The sequence below is a fragment of the Choloepus didactylus genome, assembly GCF_015220235.1.
Source record: "Choloepus didactylus isolate mChoDid1 chromosome 23 unlocalized genomic scaffold, mChoDid1.pri SUPER_23_unloc1, whole genome shotgun sequence".
In the NCBI taxonomy this organism is placed as follows: domain Eukaryota; kingdom Metazoa; phylum Chordata; class Mammalia; order Pilosa; family Megalonychidae; genus Choloepus; species Choloepus didactylus.
The window spans coordinates 727967-750548 of NW_023637590.1; the positions used below are offsets into that span (position 1 = coordinate 727967).

Sequence of the window (22582 nt, forward strand, 5' to 3'; positions counted from 1 at the left end):
TTATTGACTTGTGATTTTCATACTATAAATTTCACCGATTTAAAGTATAAAATTCAATGGTTTTTTTTAGCATATTTATGGTTTTGTGCAACCTGCCTCATAATACAATTTTGGAACCTTTTGATCACCCAAGATACTCCATCCCCATTTGTTCTCATTTTCTTGCCTCCCTCCTCCTATTCCAAGGTATCTAATATTCTACTTTCTGTCTATAGAAATTTACCAATGTGGACATTTCTTATAAATGCACTTACAGAAAATGTGATCCTTTGTGACTGGCTTCTGTCATTTACTTTCGGACAGTTTTAAAGGTTCCTCCATACTGCAGCATGAGTCCATCCCCATTGCTTTTTTTGTTTATTTGTTTTACAATGCCAACCTTATTTATTTCTCTGAAGAAATATGGAAAGAAAGTCCTGTATAGTGAAAAGACAACAATTACAGTTCCTTTTATTCATGAAGAAGGAGGGGATGAACATTGATGTTAAAAACCACACACGCAGAAAAATTAAACTGAAAGGATACAGACTAGCTAAGTCCTCAGGTTAAGAAAGCAAAGCTGAGAGGTTAGGATGACAGTGTGGGTGAAGTTAGCACGTATGGATACTAGAGATACAGGTTATTATATCAGTTCACAGTGTCCAGCTCAGACAGAATTTTCAGACCTTCCAGTTTGCTTTCAGGGGTGGGGGAGAGGGGCTGGGGAGGGGGCAGGTCACATCGAGGCAGGATGTCAAGGAATTTCGGGTGGAGGAATGTAGAGGTTAAGCAGGATCACAAAACTTCCAAGATTTCTTTCAGCTACAATTTGTGTAAGGGGAGGGAAAAAACAAAACAAACCAAAAACGAGGCCAGCCAGTCTCATTTGCAGGGTGCACGCATATACAGAGAGCAAAACACCAGTCTCAAGAAACAACACCTGTCCCATCCCCGTGCCTGCTGACTGCACACACGGCCTTGGAAGTGCACACATGTGCCATCTCCATCCATCCCAGGGGCCTAGGCTGCGCACCGGGCTCACAGCGGGTCTGGGAGGCAACAGCGCAGTGCACGGGGGTGGCCTGGACACCACGCAAAAGGGAGCCTTAGAGAAAGGTCGGGAAAAGGGACCAGCAGCCCAGCTGTTACCTCGGGCTGTGGAAAGACATAACCACAGAGCAGAACAATCTCAATTCTTTTTCTAGAGAGAGTTTTCTTGAAAAAGAAGTAATTTTCAGGGTCAGAAAGGGCCTGTGAGAAGGGATGGAGGCAGGACCCCCATTGAAGTCACTGTTTTCCTAATAACCATTTCCTTGCTATGGGACTATACAAGAGCAGTTTGTTTATGGGCTGGTGTTTAGGCACTTTCTCCGTGCTTCTTCATGTAAGATTTTAGAGTCAGAATCTAGAGCCTGAAAGCCCTGGGAGGACACCAAGCCCCGTCCCCACTGTGCAGGGTCCCTCTCTGAACCCTAGCATGCTTTGATGTCCCTTAGCTGGCTTCACCGACCTGCTCCACTCCGGGACTGCAGCGCCTCCCCTTCAGGGCTTCACCCTCAGGCCGACCAGGGCCGCGTTCCTGGCAGTCACTGCCGGGCCTCGCACCTGGGCTATCCCCTCGGCCCCATCTTAGGGTCAATTGGGCAGCAAAGCACCAGGCCAACCCCCACCCCCACCCCACCGCACCCCATGCTACAGAGGTCCCCTGTCACCCACCCTCCACTCGCACAGACAGCGAAAACACACCAGGGCCCGTGAAGTCTGCGAACTGTCCTCAAGGAACGGCTCTACCAAGAGTCCGGAATGGGGACACGGAGGGCAGGAGAGTCGAAAGTGCAGCCAAAGTGCAAGGGGATATGTGACGGCTGCCCGGCAGGCCCCCAGGACCCCTCCTGCCCCATCCCCCCGTTGGCGCGGGCCGGCTGCTACCTCCCGGAAGAGCTCCAGACCGGAGTTGTCTGCCGCGGCGAAGAGCACGCCGGGCTGCGCGCCCTGGAGCTGGTGCCGCTGGTGCCTCTGGTGCTCGGTGGCTCGCGGCAGCCCCGGCAGCTTGTAGCGCCGCGGCGCGGACTCGTGCAGGTGCGCGTTGGGCAGGCGGGTCAGGGCCGGGAAGCGGTCACTAGCTCCAGGCGCGCGGCCGCGTCCTCCTCCGGGATCCAGCGCAGCTGCGCCACGTGGCGAGCTGTTTTGGCCAAGCGGGTCGGCGCGGCTTTCTGCACCCGGCGGCTGCAGCTGGGCGTGATGGCAGAGAGGGTGGGCAGCGGCCGCTCTGTTCCGCTTTTGGGCAAAGAGCCTAGGGCTTCTGTCGGGACCGCCCCTGCGGAGAGGGAGTCGGGGGTCCCGGCGACCAGCCGCGAAGGGAGAGAAGCAAGGACGCGGGGTGAGCGGGACCTCCGGACTTCGTTTGTCCGTGTCATGCATGATGGTGATGGTGATCCAGGGCAGGAGAACGAAGAAGCGGCTGAACACTACAGACCTCATGTGTGCATTCCCACGGCTACCGGGACGCTGGGGCCGCCCCTCTGGCCCCTGAGAGAGGCGAACCCGGGGACCCCTGTGAGCAATTTGGACGGCAGCTCTCCTTGGAACCCGGGTGCTGGGAAGGGCGGAAGCCGACGGGCTCAGCGCTCTGCGTGGGGTTCTGTTCAGATGCCGGGGGTGCTGGGGCTGCAGAGGGGGCGGTGCAGGAGGGAAGGCAGGGGGTGCGCCCCACTCCGGGTGAGTCAGCGGGAAGCGGGACTGGGTCCAGCGCGCTGCTGGCCCGGAGTTGTGCGCAGCGCCGGGAGGGCGGTGGTCTCCACTGCGCTCTCCCCGGACAGCCGGACTCGGTAGCCGGCACCCGGGGCGCCTCGCCACTCGCGTCCAGCGGTGCCACGGCCAAAGGGCTCCAGCCGTGAGCTCCCAGGGCACACTCGGAGGCACCTTCGAAGGCGGGCTTCAGGTGCCGCAGGCTCTGGGGGCTTTCCTTTCTCACATCCCAGCCCTGGTATGCCGGGGATGTGGTGCCGCCAGCTCTGTGTGCACACCGCCCTGGAAGCTGCGCTCCTGTGTCTCCTTCCTCTCTTCTCTGAACATCCTGGCTCAGGCAGCGAGATCCCAAAGCAAGGAAAGAAAGAGAAAGCAAGGGGGCGGGGGCGCTGCAGACTCCAGCGTCCTCCCCGTCCTGCCTTGGGAAGGCAGCAGCGCTGCTACTGGCGGAAAGGGGCTGCGAGGAGGCAGGGAGCGGACCCAGCACTCTGCCCGGGTCTGGCGCTGACGTTCCCGCGAGCGAGTTCTGGAGGCGACCGTCGGGGGGAGGGGAGGGTCCCCGCGGGGCTGCGCGGCCTCTCAGAGGGGTGGTGTGGGTGCTCCTTCTCCTCCATTTTTTTTTTTTTAATTTATAATGTTCTGGAATTTTAAGCCAGAGAAACAATGCAAGACATTAAGAAACAAGAATTGTAAGTATTTGGTAATAGAGATAATGTTATACTATATCTCAAAAAGTCAACAAAATCAACCAAAAAAATAAAAAAATGGTTAGAACAATAATAGATCAGTAATATGGTTGGATACAAAATAAATACACCCAAACCAATGGCATTCGTATAAGTGAGGCAAAATAACCAGTTGGGAAGCATATTTGACAAAAGATATCTTTTATGGTAATAGTAAATAAAGTGAAAGATGAAGGAGTAAGTTGAACAACAAATCTGCAGAACCAATATGAAGAAAAATTTTAAACTTCACAAGCAATACACTTAAACCTATATAAATGTAGAAATGTTCCATATTCCTGGGTAGAAAAACCTAGCCACATAAAGGTGTCTTTTCTTACCATGTTAATGTGTAAGTTTAATGTAGTCATAATAAAAATACCAAGCAGGAATTTTTAGGACCTGATGAAATGATTCCAAATATCATCTGGATGAATTATCAGATAAGAACAGCCTCCAAATTTCTGGTATAATTTGTGTCTCTGTCATGTGTGTATGTGTGTTACATGCCCATGCTGTATTATTTGGTGCATAAAAGCTTTTAATAATTACAACTTTATAGTTGATTATGATTTTTTACTTACTCTGGCCTGGCAAAGTCCACTGAGGCAGGACCTTTGTGTTGTCTCAGCAGCTGCTTCCTCCCAGGGCTCTCCCAAGGGGCAAACCCAACCCTCCTCCTCCTCAGTCTACAGTGAGAGCTGAGCTCCAGCACCAGGGCTCAGGGAGGGGCTGGGCAGGCAGTGGGTGGAAGCAAATTTGCATGAAGAGCCCCTCCCCTGGCAGAGGGTGGGGGAGAAAAGGAGGCTGGGGCAGCTCAGCTCCACTGTGGGCCACACAGGGCTGTGTCCACCATAACTTGGACCCCTCTCCTCCTCCTGCTCCTCTCCCACTGGAAAGGTAGGGACAGGCCTCAGTGACCCAGGGCAGATCTCCCAGCCTGCCTCAGCCCCTCTAGCTCATACCCCCAAGCAGTTTAGACATGGACCCTGCCCCGTGACCCCTGTGTGACTGTGTTTGCAGGTTCCCTCTCCCAGCCTGTGCTGACCCAGCCACCCTCCCTCTCTGCATCTCTGGGAACAACAGCCAGACTCTCCTGCACCATGAGCAGTGGTGCAAATGTTGGTGGCTTCTACATACACTGGTACCAGCAGAAGCCAGGGAGTGCTCCCCGGTATTTCCTGTACTACTACTCAAACTCAGATAAGCAGCTGGGACCTGGGGTCCCCAGTCGAGTCTCTGGATCCAAAGACACCTCAAGCAATGCAGCATATTTGCACATCTCTGGGCTCCAGCCTGGGGATGAGGCTGACTATTACTGTGCCATCTGGCACAGCAGTGCTGCTCACAGTGACACAGGTGGATGGGGAAGTGGGACCAAAACCTGGCCTTCTTGATGTGTGTGACAATGACTCTTTTCTCCTGTTAAAATAACACATATTCCCTGATGTACCTGGATATAACTTCTGGCTCACTACGACTTACCCCATTTTCACATTCAATGTTTCTGAATTATCAGGGAAACCAAAAACAAAGCACACACAGCAAGCAAACAAACAGAAACAATAATAGCTCTCATGAGAACAATAAATTCTATGCCTGGATGCCCATATGGGGTAAAATCAGAGCCTGTGGAGCTGGATTTTTCCTCTTGAAGGAAAGCACCTCTGCCTTTGTTAGGAGTCTCCTGAGATCAGAGACCCAGGGAGGCTCCCATAGATGGACAGTCCCCAACATCACAGGCAGTGCTCATTGAGGTCAGAGAACAGACATCCCCTTCTCTCCTGTCACCTGTGCTCAGGGCTGGCTGTTCTGGTTTGCTAATGCTGCCAGAATGCAAAACACCAGAAATGGATTGGCTTTATAAAAGGGGGTTTATTTGGTCACACAATTACAGTCTTAAGGCCATAAAGTGTCCAAGGTAAGGGAGTGCCTTCACTGGAGGATGGCAAATGTCCGGAATACCTCTGTTAGCTGGGAAGGCACATGACTGCCATCTGCTCCAGTGTTCTGGTTTCAAAATCATTTTCTCCCAGGATGTTCCTCTCTAGGCTTCAGTTTCTCTCCAAAATGTCACTCTCAGATGCTCTTGGGTCATTTGTCCTCTCTTAGCTTCTCTGGAGCAAAAGTCTTCTTTCAAAGGTCATGTCAAAAATGTATCTGTAAATTGCAGTTCCTCTCTCAGAGCCTGTGCATTCTTCAAAGTGTCCCTCTTGGCTGTAGCAAGCTCACTCCTTCTGCCTGAGCTTATATAGTGCTCTAGTAAACTAATCGAGGCCCATGATGAATGGGTGGGGCCACACCTCCATGGAAATTATCCAACGAAAGATCTTACCCACAGTTCAGTGATCACATCTCCACAGAAACATCCAATCAAAAATCTGCAACCTTATCAACACCAATATGTTTCCTGCTCACACAAGTCTGCATCAAAGATAATGGCATTTGGGGGGACATAAAGCATCCAAACCAGCACACTGGCTGAGGCCCCTGTGTCCCAGGACAAGGCAGGAAGGTGTGAAGTGCTGTCTGAGGAGGCAGGTCCCTGGGGAGGTCTAGACACAGGGCTGACCTGGTTGGTCACTCACTGGCACCTACCTCCTCAGTAGTAGTGACACAGAGGGGTTCAGACACATGAGAGTTAGGGCCCTGAGGCCAGCCAAGGGGATGGATGCTTGGGAAACCCTGAGCCTGCTCCAGGGCAGGAGGGGGAAGTAGGTCCTCCTGATGTGAATTTCCTAGAGCTGATGCCTCTCAGGACCCTGGGAACCCCTGTGGGTGCTTTATGCTGAGCACACAGGAACAGATGTGTGTCCTTTCCTTCCACACCCATTTGTAGGCCTGGGTCTGTGGACCACCAGGGAGCAGGCACTCCATGATGTTACAAGAAGTCACTCCACTCCAGGAAGCTCATGAGAAGGCCTCAGACCCTGTGGTCAGCATCTCCTTTATGGGGAACTGCAGCAATGTTACGGGTCACCATGGTAATTGGTTTCCAGGGCTCCCAGGCAGAGCCCCTACATTTGTGACCTCATCACAGAATTCCAGCCAGCCTCTCTGGGCCCAGCCTCCTCAACCACCCCTGGACCACCTGAGACAAGGCTGGTTATCACTGTAGGACAGCTGGGTACAACCTCCAGGCCACCAAGAGCTCCCATCTATGGGAAGATTAACATCTGCTCTCCACACCCCTGTCTGACCCATCATCCCTTGTTGTATCTGCCTGGGACCAACACCAGCTCAGATTCTGCTTTCTACTGTCAGTGGTGCTACTAAACCCAGAAGGCATGATGTTTTAACTTTGGTCTATCCTTATTTGGTCTATCTTTACTGGGTCAATGATATAACCCCCTTTTTATTGCTTTCCCAATGAACACAGAATCACTGTATGTCCAGCAGCAAAAATAACCTCTGCACATGCTGGGCAGGGATGACAAGAAGGGCAGAAGTGAAGCATGTGTGACCCAGGAGACCCAGTTATCCCTCTGCCTTGAACCCAAAATGTCCCCTGCTCCTGGCTGAGCCTTCTCTGACCATTCCCTGAGCTGAAATCTTAGCAGAGCTTGGCTTCTCTGTTTCTCTCCAGGTTCCACCCTCAGGAGCTCCTGAGTTCCCAGGGACAGCACAACCTCCCAAGGGCACAGTGCTCAGACCCACCCCTGCTCACTCAGCCTGTGTCACTCTCCTCCCACTCTGAACCCTTGGCTGAGGTGATGTTGGATGCATCTCAGTTCAGTGGCACATGGAGATTATAATCCCAGCTTCTATCACAGAGAAATCCAACATCTCAGAGAACCAGAAAGTGCTTTTTTCCTTCATTGTCAATCCAGGGAGCAGTTACCAGATAAATTTTATCATGGCCTTGTATCTATAGGATTACAGGACAGGGATATAGTAAGATATTGCCAAAAGGGGAAATTTCCTTTAGAGTAAAGGACTTTTTATCAAAGCATATCACATATGACATAATGTGGGCCCAGGACTTCTCAGATATAACCTACCATCCTAACTGCCAATTCACTGTAAGGGGTGAGTGTGCATCTACTACTTTATTTCTATCCACCCAGAGCCAGAGACCAAGAGTTTATGGAAGGTTGTGTCCAGGGGCCCTGAGAAGGAGAGCACAGGACAAGGGAGAGGCACAGGGCTCCCAGAATAGGTCCTGTAGTCTTGGAGAAGACTGGTCAATTCTGGGGGAGAAGGAAGAGCAGGGCAGGCCGTGGGGCCCTGGCAGGAAGGACTGAGCTCCGTCCAGGTGCTGGGCTTCCTGCATCCCAGGGCACCTCCTTCAACAAGGCTGAGGCCCTAGGACTGTCCTATAATTTGCATGGTTAGCTGGGAGGAGAGTCCTGGTAGGGGGTCCTGGGTGGGACAGGAGATTAAGGTGTATTGTGACATGGTCATGGCCCAGTCTGATCCTCTGGGTGAGGGCGAAATTGGAGAGTGGAGAAGATGGAACATTGTGTGTCCAGGCTTTGGGTAGCACAGGACACTGTGGCCTTCACCGAGGGTCTGTGCTGCTGTCCCAGCTGGGACCCCCACCTGCCCTGGCCTAGCACCCCCTACCCTGTGCTCACTGGGGCCCAGCAGCTGTGACCTCACAGAACCCTGGGGAGACACAAGCCATGACCCCTGACCCAGATCCACCTGCTTTAGGATGAGCTTTCTAGGGGGCCTCAGGTTCAGGGACCAGAGTTGGGCCTAGAAACCCAAGGGAGGAGTCTGTGTAGCATGAGGGACCCTCCCTCATCTGAGGCTGCTGGAGGGGTTGGAAGGACTTGGGGATCCCCAGCCCAGTTGAGTAGCCTTAGGATGGAGGGTCTCCACAAGTCTGGGCTCCTCTCCTCACCCTTCCCACTCACTTGCACATGTGTGGGGGGCCAGAGGTCAGAGTTGAAGGTGGCAGGTCTGAGGACCCCATATTCTTCCCTGTCCACTGTCCCCACCTCAGTCTCCCACTGTCCTCTCTACTGACACTCAGTGTCCTGTGCTGGCTCAGTGTCTGTAGCATCCAGTCTGTGGGATACATTGTCACAATCTCCTGCTATGGAAGCAGCAGTGACATTGGGGACAGGGCCCTGAAATCCTCATCTCTGTGAGCAGCTGGTGGCCCTCTGGGGTCAGGGATCAATTCTCAGGCTCCATGTCAGGGAACACAGCCTCCCTGGGCATCTCTGGGATCCTATCAGAGGATGAGGCTGGGTGTCCCTGCTCAGTGTGTGATGGCATCCTTGGGGCCCTCCAGGCCTTGGGGACATGAGACACAAACGGGCTGATGACCCCACAATAGGGCCCCCTGTGCACCCCCCAGGCCATGGCCAGGGCTGTTACTCTCCTTATTGGTGTTTGATTTTGGACAAAAATCAGGGTCTCAGGCTCACTCCAGGTATCATGTTCTAAATATTGTAGACCTGTCTTCTGCAATTCTGTCCCAAATTCAATACTGGCTGAGAACACACTGTCTGATTGTCTCAGATGGAGCAGAAATCCCTTGATGCAGAGACACACCACCTGGGGACAGAATCCATGAATGGGGACAGGAGAGAAAGAGGGACTCAGGGGCCAACTGGATCTGTCTTAGGAGTGAAGATGGAAGCAGAGGTGTGTCTGTCCACATCATTATTGGAACACCTACAATGTGCAGGCTCAGCTCCAGGGTCAGCACACAGTGTGGGCAAGGCAGGGAGGGTTCCAAGCTCAGTGAGGGGAGGCTGTCATGGGGAAGGAGAGGACAGACAAGGAAAGTAGTAATGTGGAATATGATATGATATGGGGGAGTGAGGAGAGGTGAGCTGGGAGGGTGGATACAGGAGTCCTTGGAGGGTCTGAAGATGTGGTTATGGAACCAGATTCAAATTTATGGGAAACAGTCCAGCTGCTGCATAGAAGCCAAGCCAGTTGTAGGTGTTAAAAGAAAATGAATGAATTCTTCAGAAAGAACATATTTACATGCATTTATAAAAATACAAAGAAAATTAAGCTTAAATTATTTGGGCATAACCATAATATCAAAACAGTTGACATGATATTTGGGCACATAAAGATTATCTTCACATTCTGTGTAAATTGATGCTACTTGGATGGGGTTGCTTGAAAAAATATTAAAGGAATTGAAGGCATCTCTGGGAACACAGGCCATGGGGCATCAACTAATCCATAGGATAAAGAGTCTATTAATTTTGGCCCACAGCTACTAAGAAGTTAAACTTTGTTTTATTTCATAAAATAAAATAGAAATCAAAAGAGTGAGCTGCTTGCTGTACCTCCCCACCATGTACCCTCCACACCATGTCAGCCAGCTTGTATTTTGTGGCTCTATCCTCACCCCGCCAACCCTGGACAGCACCTTCAGTGTCAGCATCAGAGGGGCCAGTAGACCAATCAGGATGCATGTCTGGGGTCCTCAGTGGCTCTGTGGGTCCTTGGCCTGGTGGTGCCAAGAGCAACATGGCCAGCAGGGGGTGCTGTGGGGCTGTCCTCAGGGTGAGGGTGCTGGGCCCTCCCAGCTGGGAAAGCCTCAGTGGGTTGGAGGGGAGAGAGCACAGTGAGGCCACTGAGCTGTGACTGGACTGCAGCTGCTGGGGCCTCTCAGTACCCTCAGCATCACCCCAAGGACCCCAGCCAGATGACTTTCTCTGTTCCTCTTCTACTCCCAGCCACAGAGACATTGCCCAAGGCCTGGGGCACTGGGGGTGTCAGGGAGCAGGGACATATTTGAATGCAGGAATCCCCCCCTCCCACCAGGGCAATGGGAGAGAATAAAAGAGACTTAGGAGAGCACAGGGCTCATGCTGGAGTCTCAGGAGGCAGAACTTTGTCACCTGTGCCAGGACCCCCAGGACCACTTACCTCTTCCTCCTCACACTCTGCCCAGGTGAGGGCTGATATAATGTGTGTGGGAGACTCATTGTGGGGTCCCTCAGCCAGCTCAGCCCCACTCCCTTCTTCATGCTGCTCACTGTCTTTCTGTCAATCCCTGATCCATTGTGTGTGGCTCAGGTGAGGCTGACTCAGCCATCCTCAGTGTCTCAGGTCCCAGGACACACAGCCATGGTCACCTGCACTGAAAACAGCAACAATGTTGGCAACCAGGGAGCCGCATGGCAGCAGCAGCACCTGGGCCAGGTCCCCAGACTCCAGACCCACAGGAATAACAACTGAGACTTGGGGATCTTGCAGAAACTCTTAGGCTCCAGGTCAGGCACTGTGGCCTCCCTAAGCATCTCTGGGCTTCAGCCTGGAGATGGGGCTGATGATTCCTGCTCAGTGTGGACAGCAGCCTGAGGGCTTGCCCTGGGCTCCAGGCTCATGGGGAAGTGAGACAAAAGCCTAGGAGCTTCATCTGCCTCTTCACCAATCACAGCCTTGAGGCCCATGGACCTGTGAGAAGGTGTGACTTGGTCCCCACTGGACAGTATTGGGAATTAGAGAGAACCATGAAATGAAGTGTCTCTCTCAAGTTATGACTACTAACAAAACTCAATAAATCCACTTAGAATGATGAGAATGACCAATTCAACAAATATTTATGTACAATCCAATACTAAATGTATTAAGTTCTCTTTGACAATGTCATTAAAAATAAACATTTATAAAGAGGAGAGAGATCAGAAACACTTAACTTGTGACATTTTCATAAAGGAAATGATAAAAATGTTTGCAATGCCAGGAAGAGCTGAAGGACTGTTTACTCACCCAACTTATCCCCAACCATTCAATCCCATATCATCATACAGGGTCCAAATCTCTGCCTTATCTGCTATCATGGTGTTGATGGGCCATGTTCTTGGTTCACCAACAATGGACAGTGATGCCCAGTAAGATTTTTTAAAATTTTCTTCTTCATGCATCTGAACATCCATCTCCTCAATCATTTCTCTAGTTCCCACCTCCACTTTATCCTTCCAGCCCCTTGGCAGAGCTTTGAGAGGAGAATTCAAGGGTATAATGGTGATACAGACAGAGAAAGCACCTGTGAGGGTTTGTGCTGCACACTGACTTGGGCCACAGAAGCATGACCAGAAAGGGAGACTCTACTGTGATGAATCCTGTAGAATTAATGGAAATGGACCAGATTGATGTCATAAGGGGAAGAAGTCCCCAGGCTTTGAAAAATCATGTTCCAAAAAACAAAATAAAATAAACTTTGGTTGTCCAGCCAAAGAATTGGCAGAACTGGCATTGGACTGAACCGGGTCAAAAGAAGTGACTCTGGATGACTCTGGATGAGATGAAGGAAGGGCTTGGCCAGATCATTGAGAAAACCAACCCTAAGAAGTGCAAGCTTGACTGTAAAGGTCACAAGGAGTCAAAGAAGGGTCCTCACCTGGGCAGTGACTTTGCCAATTGGCCTTTAGAGAGACTCTCTAGCAGCAGATGCAGGAAGAAGTGAAGGGTGAACTGTGGTGAGAACAGGGAAAAGGAGACCAGTTAGGAGGCAGAGGAGTGATTCACAGGAAGGGTGACAATGACCTTCCCTGGATAAGTGATATTGGAAAAGGAAGGATGAAGGGGAATTGCTGATCCAATGTGGAGGTTTGGTTGGGAAGCCTTGGAGACTGAGTGACTTTTGAGAGTCAGGGAAAAGGAGGCACCTAATATGAGGATGGAATAACTGGTTGGGGATTTGGATGGATGCTGATTCCCCACATGAAAGACAGCAAGCAGAATCTCAGTTTTCTGGAGGAATATATGATGTTTATTGTTGTGTTACCCTGGCAGAGGATAAGGGATTTTTCAGGAATTTCCAGGGAGGAGGTGTGCAGAGTGATTTTCACATTTTCATTCTATGTCCTCCTTTGTATTGTGAAGCTTTAAGCTAAGAAGGTTCTTATGAAGGATGCTTGATCCCAACAGGCAAATGTTATTGGAGGAATGGACCTTGTGCCCTGAATTTAAGTTTTGCAAAAATGATGGTTTCAGACACTGAAGCATACGTGGGAGGGTGGTCCTAGCCCTCCCTGGGTGGTTACTTCAGAGACGACCATCCAAAGAAACAGGGCCTCTGCTGGGAACTCTGAGAGGCCTCAGATGGCCCTGGGGATCCCACTTAGGGGCCAGCAGGGGGCACTGTGGAGCTAGATTTGAGAAGGCAGCAAAGACAGGCAATGCCATCTGGGGAACCCCTCAATTTCTCTAGAGCACTGGGTAAACTGAGTCATAAAGGCTGGGTGATTTTCATATGCCTGTGAGGCCCCCATGGCCCTGGGATTGCCTAGGTGTGGTCCTGCCCCCACTGCCTGTGATCCTGGTCATCCTCTCCCCTTCCCCATGGAGTCCTCACCCTGGGATAGGTGCAGAGGGAGGTGTGGGCAGTGAGGGGCAAGGAACATGTTTGCCTAGAACAGCTCTGCCCTCAGGGACAAGGATGTGGCAGCAGCTTCACTACAGTGGCCCCAGGGGACTGAGCCTGTGGCATCTCCCCCTGGCCCTGAGCTTGGTTCCCCTGCAATGGCAGACAGTCCTTGTTTGTGGAGGGAGAGTCACCCTAGAGGGGAACTGTGGTGACAGAAGAGGCTATGATTTGTTTTCAGAGTGCAGGGGTCTGGGAGCCTCAGGGTGTTCCCCGCAGACAGAAGATTCCAGGGCCAGTTCCTCTGACCATCCTTCACAGCCCTTTTATTACCTTTTATTACTCCTGATGGTCACTAATTCTCATCCATGTGGACTAATCCCTTCTTGTTATGACCTTATGGAAAATTATGGAAGGAAAATGCATGTAATTTTCATAATGCAAGCTAGAATATAATTACTTTGTTTCAAAATGCATTTTTATTTTTAAAATAACTTAGAAAATAAATAAAAATTGATAGGAAGGGAGAGATGGTACTTTTAAGGAATATCAAGCTCTGCTAATCCTAGGGAAGAAGGGGCAGATAATTATTTCAACTGGGCTTTTCTGACCATAAAGGCTCCAAATTTCAAATTCTTATAGGACCCTGCCAGAGTCACTATCTCACTCCCAGCCACCTGAGTCACTCACTCTAGAAGAGCACTTTCCAACAGGAATATAACGAGAGCCACATACATCATGAAATATAGAACCCAATTTAAAAAAAAGGATAGAAACCAAAACAACAAAAAAAAAAAGCCAATCGATGAAAGTATTTTATCATATTTTATTATTCTAAATATATCCAAATATTATAATTTCAACATTTGATCAACATAGCAAATTATAAAAGAAATATTTCATGTTATTTAGTAATAAGCCTCCTAACTCTGGTGTCTATTTGACACTTATAGCAGGTCTCAATTCAGGATGGTTGCCATGCAGGGCCAGTGGCTTCCATATTGCAAGAATCATTCTAGAGCAGAAGGAGGCACATTTGGGGTTGTAGGGTCATTTTTCAAATACCTCTAACTATTCAGGCCAAATGACCTTAGTTGTAACTGCTTGAGTTGACCAATGTAGAGAGATAGAAACTACAGACAACATATAAAGGAATTGATGTGGGTGCTTTTCAATAAAGCTCTATTTATGATAACAGGTAGGGGTCCTGACTTGACCCACATGTCTTGTTGCCTCACCGTTGGTCTAGAATTCCATGTAACAGACTCTCCTTCCTCTCACCATGTTCAATTTAAGCCAGATGCACATCCAGGAAACTCTTCTGCTGGATGCCCTCCTCTCCCTTCAATCTACTGCTCCCCAGTCTCTCCATTCTCTCTGTGGACCCCCACACCTTGGCCTCCATCAGCCCTGGGTCTGATCTCACACTGAGGAGACCCTCCTTGGCTGAGGGAGGGCTGTGGGGTCTCTCATGCTCCTCAGAGTGGAGCAGCCCCAGGGTGAGCTGAGCTCTCTCTCCCTGACACTGGCTGCCTCTCCTCCCAGCCTCCCTGGGGTGTTTCCCTATCAGGGATGAGGGAGGTGGGACCAGGAGGGTTAGGGGAGCCCCCACCTGCCCCTGAGGGAAAGGGGCACCAGAGAGAGGACAGTCAGGGTTCTGGGCTTCACAGCTGCTAGGTCTTGGCTGGTCTGTCACTGTACATTGTCCTTCTGATTACTGAATCCAGAGGAAATTCCCTCAGTGACCTACTCAGTCCATAAACATCTTCAGTGATTTCCTGCTGAAGAGGCCCCTTCAGGAGGGGGCAGTGGGCAGGAGGTAGGACCAGTTCTCTCTCTCCATGATCCCCTGCTCTGCACCCCAGGCTTGTGTGAATCTGGCCCTGAGACAGCAGGGGGCACTGTGGGCCTGCCCAGTGAGGACCCCAGCCACCTGGCTCCTTGTGGGGGCCCTGCTGCTCAGCACCCTCTGGGGCAAAGCAACCAAGTGTATTTGTCCCCTGAGGAAGCTCAGCCAGGTCCTGCCAGCCCCAAGCAGAGAGGACTGAGGGAGAGCTCAGGAGGGAGGCCCTCCAGGAGTGGGCAGTGATTTGCATGTGGGGTGCCCCCTCCCCCAAGTGGGGCAAGTGGGTAAAAGCAACGTCAGTCAGCTCTGGTGCAGCTGTGGGACCTGGGGAAGCAGAGCTCTGAGGCATCTCCACCATGGCCTGGACCCCCTTCCTCCTCACCCTCCTCACTCTCTGCCCAGGTGACCAGCTGTCAGGGGTCAGGAGATGGGACAGAGAGAGAACACTCAGGCCCTGCAATGTCCTCTTGTCCTGGGGAAGTGATGAGGGAATGACTCCAGACTCACCATTCCTGTGTGTCCCTTTCCTTCATTCCAGGATCCTGGGCCCAATCGGGGTTGACACAGGAAGCCTCAGTGTCAGGGTCTCTGGGACAGACAGTCACCATCACATGCAAGGGGAGCAGCCCTTTTCTTAGTGCACTTGGTGCTGGCTGGTACCAGCAGATCCCCGGGGACACACTCAAGACTGTGATGCTTGGAACTTCTCGGCCCTCAGGGATCCCAGATCGGTTCTCTGGATCCAAGGCAAGTGGCACAGCCTCCCTGACCATCTCTGGGATCCAGCCTGAGGATGAGGCTGTCTATTACTGCTCAACATTTGATCCCAGCACCAGGGCATCCACAGTGTTCCAGACACATGGGGAAGTGAGACAAAAATCCTCTCTGTGTCTTTCTGGTCCCTCACTCCCTGCTTCTGCATTACTTTTCTGTAAACCTAAAATTCCATATCAAAAAATAGAATGAAATGTCAATTTACACCCTTCAAAATTGCTAAAATTATAAAGTCTAACATGAAATGTTGGTAAGATGTGATCCAAGTAGAACTCTCAGTAATCGGTTGAACTATAAAATGCTACAACCACTTTGAACAACATCTGAGTTTCTTCTGATGTTAATCATACATGTCCTTTTTCATCCAGAAATTGCATGTTCATGTAAATACAGGTATAAACACACATAAAAATTATGCATAGTAGCTTTATTTATGATAGTCAAATGAGGGAAACAGCCCATTGTCATGTTAACAGGGGAAAGTCTAGACACAGCCTAGTACAGGAAGGTGGCGGCTGCTCTTCAAGCCATGATGACCACTCAGCTCCTGCTCCCCTTGCCCAGCCCCTTCCTCTCCTGTCACCACCTGAGACCAGCACCAGCTCAGGGGGGGATCACTGCTCTCCCTCTGCCACCAGCACATGAGGGGCTGAGGCCATTCAATGCATTTGGATCTTTAAGGACTTCTCTCTTCTCTTCCAGACTTGCAAATAAACATTGATTTCTCCCATTTAATTGCATTGTCTAACTTTCGCAGGGCAATGCTGAATAATATTGAACAGAGTGGACAACTTTGCCTTTTCCTGATCTTAGTAAGAATCACCCACATTATATATGATGTTACTTTTAGGAATAAGTATATGTGCATATAATTGTGTATCCCAAATTTTAGAGTTTCCATCCATTTCTCTTTTATTAAGTGGATTAATTAGCAATTGGTGGGGCAAAAATATGATTTTTTTCTTTTGATCTATTAATATGGCATATTATATTAAAGGGTGTCCCAATAATGAAACAACCTTGCATTCCTGGAATAAATCCCACTTTGGTCATGTTGTATAAACCTCTCAGTGAGCTTTTCAATTCTATTTGCTAAAAATTTATTATTGGCTTAGCACTGAGTTGGACATATTGGTCTGCCATTTTCCTCTTTCTATAATCTCTTTTGTCAGGTGTGCACATCAGAGTTATCCTTGATTTGTAAAGAAATTAGGAAAAGTTACAGCTTTCTTAATGTTTTGGAACACACTGTGAGGCAAAGAAATTGGAACTATGTCATCTTCAAGACTTGGTGGAAATTCCTATAAAATTATTTTTTATAGAAATTGGTCTATTTAAATTTTTATTTTTAATAATATCAATTTTAGCTAGTCATATTTTCAAAACTGAGTATTCATTTCATCTAAGTGTCTTTTTTTTCAATGGGTTTTGAAGTTATCTTTTGGTTCATTTTAATTTATAATTTTACAATGACTTTTGGAAAATCACCATTTCTTATTTTGTTTACTTGTGCAGTCTCCTTTTTTGTTAAACAATTTAGAAACTGTTTTTTGTTTCTTCTTTTTAAAAAATGATGTATTGAGGCGGGGCAAGATGGCGGCATAGAGAGGAGTGGAAGCTAAGTAGTCCCCCTGGAACAACTACAAAAAACCAGAAACAACTACTAAACAATCCAGAATAACTGCGGGGGGACAAACGAGACCATCCACTCATCATACACCAACCTGAATTGGGAGGAATGCCCGAGAACACAGCATAAAATCTGAGGAAAGGGGTGGGGCCCTTTCCATTCAGAACCAGACCCCAGAGCCTGGGGGAACATGGCCACACCTCCTTTCACCAGTCAAGAATTATAGGCTAACAGGCATCACCTGCTGGGCAGAAACGCATAGTGACCTGAGGCATCAAAGGGTGGAGCAATTTTCTAAGATAAACCTGCAGGGAAACCAGATACTGAATATTTCTTCCCACTGAACTGAATTTCTGTTCTGGTCTGGGAAAACCTGATTTGGATAACCAAGGAAACCATGCCTAGACAACAGAAAATTACAACCTTCACTAAGAAAAACAAAGTTATGGCCCAGTCAAAGGAACAAACATACACTTCAACTGAGATACAGGAATTTAAACAAGTAATGCTAAAGCAATTCAAAAAGTTTAGAGAAGATTTTGCAAAAGAGATGGAGGCTGTAAAGGAAACACTGGGCATATCTGCGGCAGAAATCAAAAGTTCAAAAAAACAACTAGTAGAATCTATGGAAATGAAAGGCACAACGCAAGAGATGAAAGACACAATGGAAACACACAACAGCAGATCTCAAGAGGCAGAAGAAAACACTCAGGAACTGGAGAACAAAACACCTGAAAGCCTACACGCAAAGGAGAAGATGGAGAAAAGAATGAAAAAATATGAGCGACGTCTCTGGGAACTCAAGGATGAAACAAAGTACAATAATGTACGTATCATTGGTGTCCCAGAAGGAGAAGAGAAGGGAAAGCGGGCAGAAGCAATAATAGAGGAAATAATTAATGAAAATTTCCCATCTCTTATGAAAGACATAAAATTACAGATCCAAGAAGCACAGCGTACTCCGAACAGAAGAGATCTGAATAGGTCTATGCCAAGACACTTAATAATCAGATTATCAAATGTCAAAGACAAAGAGAGAATCCTGAAAGCAGCAAGAGAAAAGCGATCCATTACATACAAAGGAAGCTTAAAAAGACTATGTGCGGATCTCTCAGCAGAAACCATGGAGGTAAGATGGAAGTGGTGTGATATACTTAAGATACTGAAAGAGAAAAACCGCCAACCAAGAATCCTGTACCCAGCAAAGCTGTCCTTCAAATATGAGGGAGAGCTCAAAATATTTTCTGACAAACAGACAATGAGATACTTTGTGAACAAGACACCTGCCCTACAGGAAATACTAAAGGGAGCACTACAGGGTGATAGAAGACAGGAGTGTGTGGTTTGGAACACAATTTTCAGAGATGGTAGCACAACAATGTAAGTACACTGAACAAAGGTAACTATGAATACAGTTGAGAAAGGAAGGTGGGGAGCATGTGAGACACCAGAAGAAAGGAGGAAAGATAAAGACTGGGACTGTGTAACTTTGTGAAATCTAGAGTATTCAACAATTGTGATAAAATGTACAAATACGTTCTTTTATGAGGGAGAACAAGCAAATGTCAACCTTGCAAGGTGTTAAAAATGGGGAGGCATTGGGGGAGGGATGCAATCAGCATAAACTAGAGACTGTAACTAATAGAATCATTGTATTATGCTTCCTTTAATGTAACAAAGGTGATATACCAAGGTGAATGCAGATAAGAGGGGGGGATAGGAGAGACATGTTAGACATTTGACATTGGTGGTATTGTCTGATTCTTTATTCTACTTTGATTTAAGGTTATTTTTCCTTTTGCTGCTTCCTAGCTGTCATTTTTTTTTCCTCTTTCTTTTGCCTCTCTACCTTCTTTGACTCTCCCTCCTGCCTTGTGGAAGAAATGCAGATGCCCCTATATAGGTAGTGGTGAAGGTAGTGAGCACATAAATGTGTGACCATGCAGAGAACCATTGATTATTTACTTGGGATGGAATGTATGGTGAGTGAACAAAACCATATTAAAAAAAAAAAAATGGGTTGATGACAAAACCTCGAGGGCAATATACTGAGTGAAATAAGCCAGACACATAAGGACAATTATTGCAGGGTCTCACTGATAGGAACTAATTATAATATGTAAACTCATAGATATGAAATATAAGGTACCAAGATATAGGACAAAGCTTAAGAATGGGGAGTGGTTGCTTAGTATGAGCAGAATGTTCAATTAGGACGAACTTAAATGTTTGGAAATGAACAGAGGTGTCAGTAGCAAGATGTGAGAATAACTAACAGTGCTGAATGGTGTGTGAATGAGGTGGAAAGGGGAAGCTCAGAGTCATATATGTCACCAGAAGGAAAGTTGGAGGTCAAAAGATGGGAATGTATAAAACTGAATCCTATGGTGGGCAACGTCCATGATCAACTGTACAAATACTAGAAATCACTTCCATGAACCAGAACGAATGTATGACAATACAATTAGAAGTTAATAATAGAGGGGCATATAGGGAAGAACTATATACCTATTACAAACTATATACTACAGTTACTAGTATTTCAACATTTTTTCATGAACAGTAACAAATGTACTATACCAATACTATGAGTCAACAATTGAGGGGGGTTGGTTAGGGATAGGGGAGGATTAGAGTTTCCTTTTCTTTTTTTCTTTTTTCATCTTTCACTTTATTTCTTGTCTGGAGTAATGAAAAGTTTCTAAAAATTGAACAAAAATTAAGTGTGATGGATGCACAGCTGTATGAGGCTACCCAGGGGCAAGTGATTGTACACTTTGGATCTTTGGATAATTGTATGGTATCTGAACAATCTCAATAAAAATGAAAAAAAAATGATGTATTGATTATTAAGATTAGATCTACTGCTTTTCTATTCTCTACCACATTAACTTTTCTTTTATTGTGATAGAGTTATATTGATGGATGTGTTCTCTCTTGTATGAAGTGATTTTTTCTTTCTTTTTCCTGAGAGCTCCAAATTCCTTCTTCTTCCTGCTTTACCATTCACCTTGTGGTTTCCAAAGTGCTCTTCTCTTCCTTTTAATTCACTTCTCATCCAAAGCATTAACTTTAGAATACATCTTCTCTGTATCTGAAATGAACATTAATGTCCTCTCCTTGTAGTTCAGAACTCTCTTCTACCTGAGCACTGTGAAAGATCTTAACACTTAGTGGTGCTTTCTATATCTGGCCATGACTCCCTATCAGTGATAGTTCTGCTGCTAGCCTTCCTCTAAGTCTTCCAGAAAACTTTCCTTAAACTGACCTTGCTTTCTGCTAAGGCTTCTGGCTGCTGATGGGAAAGTTGAAGATAGCCTTCTGGGATGTGGGAAGTATGTTTGCATTTTGTTTGTTTTCACTGCCAGATAACTAGAAGTTTGAGCTTTATCTATCATACATTTCTGAAGGGCACCAGTGTTGAGTAGCTTCAGTTGTCCTCTGCTTTCTCCTGTGTTTATTTTTAAAGAGGTCCATAGGTGTTTTGAATTTTCTTGCTGGACATTAACTCAGCTATTCAAAATATTACATTCTGCATTCTTAAAAAAAGGAAAATGAATTTCAGAACAAAAATATATGTCCTTAAAATCATAACAGGAGGTGGGGCAAGATGGCACAGTGGTGAGGTGTGGATTTTTTGTTACTTCTCTGGGGCAGTTGGTAGATAACCAGAAATTGCATGAATCAGACACCACAGAGGTATTTGAGTTTGGACATGCTTCATACAGAACTCATGAACACATGGAACAAATGAGATCAGTGAAATCTGTAAGTTCTCATGACCAGAGCCCCACACCCCTCCCCGCCAGGCACAATCCCAAGGGAGGAGGGGCCATCTGTGCTGGGAACCAGGAGGAAGAACTGTAGTTGCAGCACTGATGAACAAACTCAGACTGCTGAACAAAAACTCCAACCACAGATAAAGTGAGACCAGATACCAAAGAATCTGGGAGCAGTCAGTCTGGCAGAGAGGAGATTGGGCTAGCAAAAACAGCAGAAAAAAAGCAGACTTCTGGATTTGGGGGAGAACATAATACATAGAAGGGCTCGGCTCAAACAGAAACAGGCACATATGCAAACCAAGGGAGCCAGGGCCTTTCTCTGAAAAGCTGGCTTTTCTGTTTTCTTGATTGGTCCTTAATCACTCTCACCTCATTGTCTTTTTGAATCTCAATAGCTCATCAGAACTGCAAGAACAGTAAATAGACTATATTGGGTCATTCTTTTTCTTTTGTTTTTAAATATTCTTCTCTCTCTTCTTATAAAATAACTATTCTAATAAGGCCAATACAGAAAGCCTCAAAGACTTGCAGTTTCGGCCCAGGCAAGAGCAGAGGTAAGATAGCTCTGAGAGACAAAGCAATAAGTCTAGTGGCAGAGAAAATTCACTGAAGACTATAACTTCCCAAGAAAAGGGTGGTGAGGCCTAACACCAGTGGCAGCCCTCCTTTGGGAAAATCAGGTCCCAAGGGCTTGAATTCAGAAACCAGCTTCCATCAGCCACACACCCAACAGGGTCAGGGTCACCAGGAGAACTAAAGGGTACATACCTCCTCACACTGCTGGGGGAGATGTGGGTTGGCACCTGCCACCTGCTGGATAGCATAGGAAAAGCAGAGTCTAAAGGCCTCACAGGAGGGTCTCATTCTCAAGGAAATTCCATACACTCCTTCTGAGACCTGGGCCTCTCTGGACTGAGAAAACATGATTGGGTTTGACCATTGAGGAAGACCTCACACAAAAAGGCTACATAGGGCCAGGGAAAGAAACAGAAAACAAGAGGTGAAAAACTCTGATCAACTAAATGGAACCTGTCAGAGGCCTAGAACAAGCTGAACTATACACCAGAGGTTAGAAAACAAAACCAAACAACAATAAAACCATAGGTAAAGGAGTGAAACTGAACTCCAGAATAAACTAATCAAGAAAGTCAGATGCCAAGACAGCTCAAGATAATGAACCGTACTAGGAAACCTGAAAATATGGACCAATCAAAGGAACAAATACTTCAACCAAGATACCAGGAGTTGTGACAACTAATACTAAATCAGTTCAATAAACTGAAGGAAGAAAAAATTAAAGATGTTCAAACAAATCTAAATGAAGTCAAAAATCAAGTCAATGAACTGAGGGAAGATAAAGCAAAAGAATTGAAGGATATAAGGAAGACGCTGGGTGATCATAAAGAAGATGTCATAAACTTGAAGAAACAAATGGGAGAACTTATGGGAATGAAGGGCATAATGGAGGAGATGAAAAAGACAATGGAGGGATACAACAGTAGATTTGAACATGTAGAAGAAAGGAGCAGTGAGTTGGAAGACCAGATATTTGAATTCATAGACACAAAAGAAGAGATGGTGAAAAGAATAAATGATAACATGAAATGCACAAATATACATGTTATGGGTGTCCCAGAGGAAGAAGAGTGGGGAAAAGTGGCAGAAAGAATAATAGAAGAAATAATCACTGAAAATTTCCCTACTCTTATGAAAGACAGAAAATTACAGAGTCAAGAAATACAGCTGGATGGGTTGGGGTGGACAGAAAATAGTAGGTGATTTACACTGGACAGGGTGGAAGGCAGA

General features: G+C 47.2%; 1 pseudogene and 2 gene segments (V, D, J or C); 2 read left to right on the plus strand and 1 right to left on the minus strand.

Moving 5' to 3' along the window:
- Positions 1 to 22582, plus strand: part of LOC119524884 — a 609666-nt gene that overhangs the window by 411921 nt on the left and 175163 nt on the right.
- Positions 1 to 22582, plus strand: part of LOC119524885 — a 596697-nt gene that overhangs the window by 389320 nt on the left and 184795 nt on the right.
- On the minus strand, positions 61 to 3360 carry LOC119524887 (annotated as a pseudogene).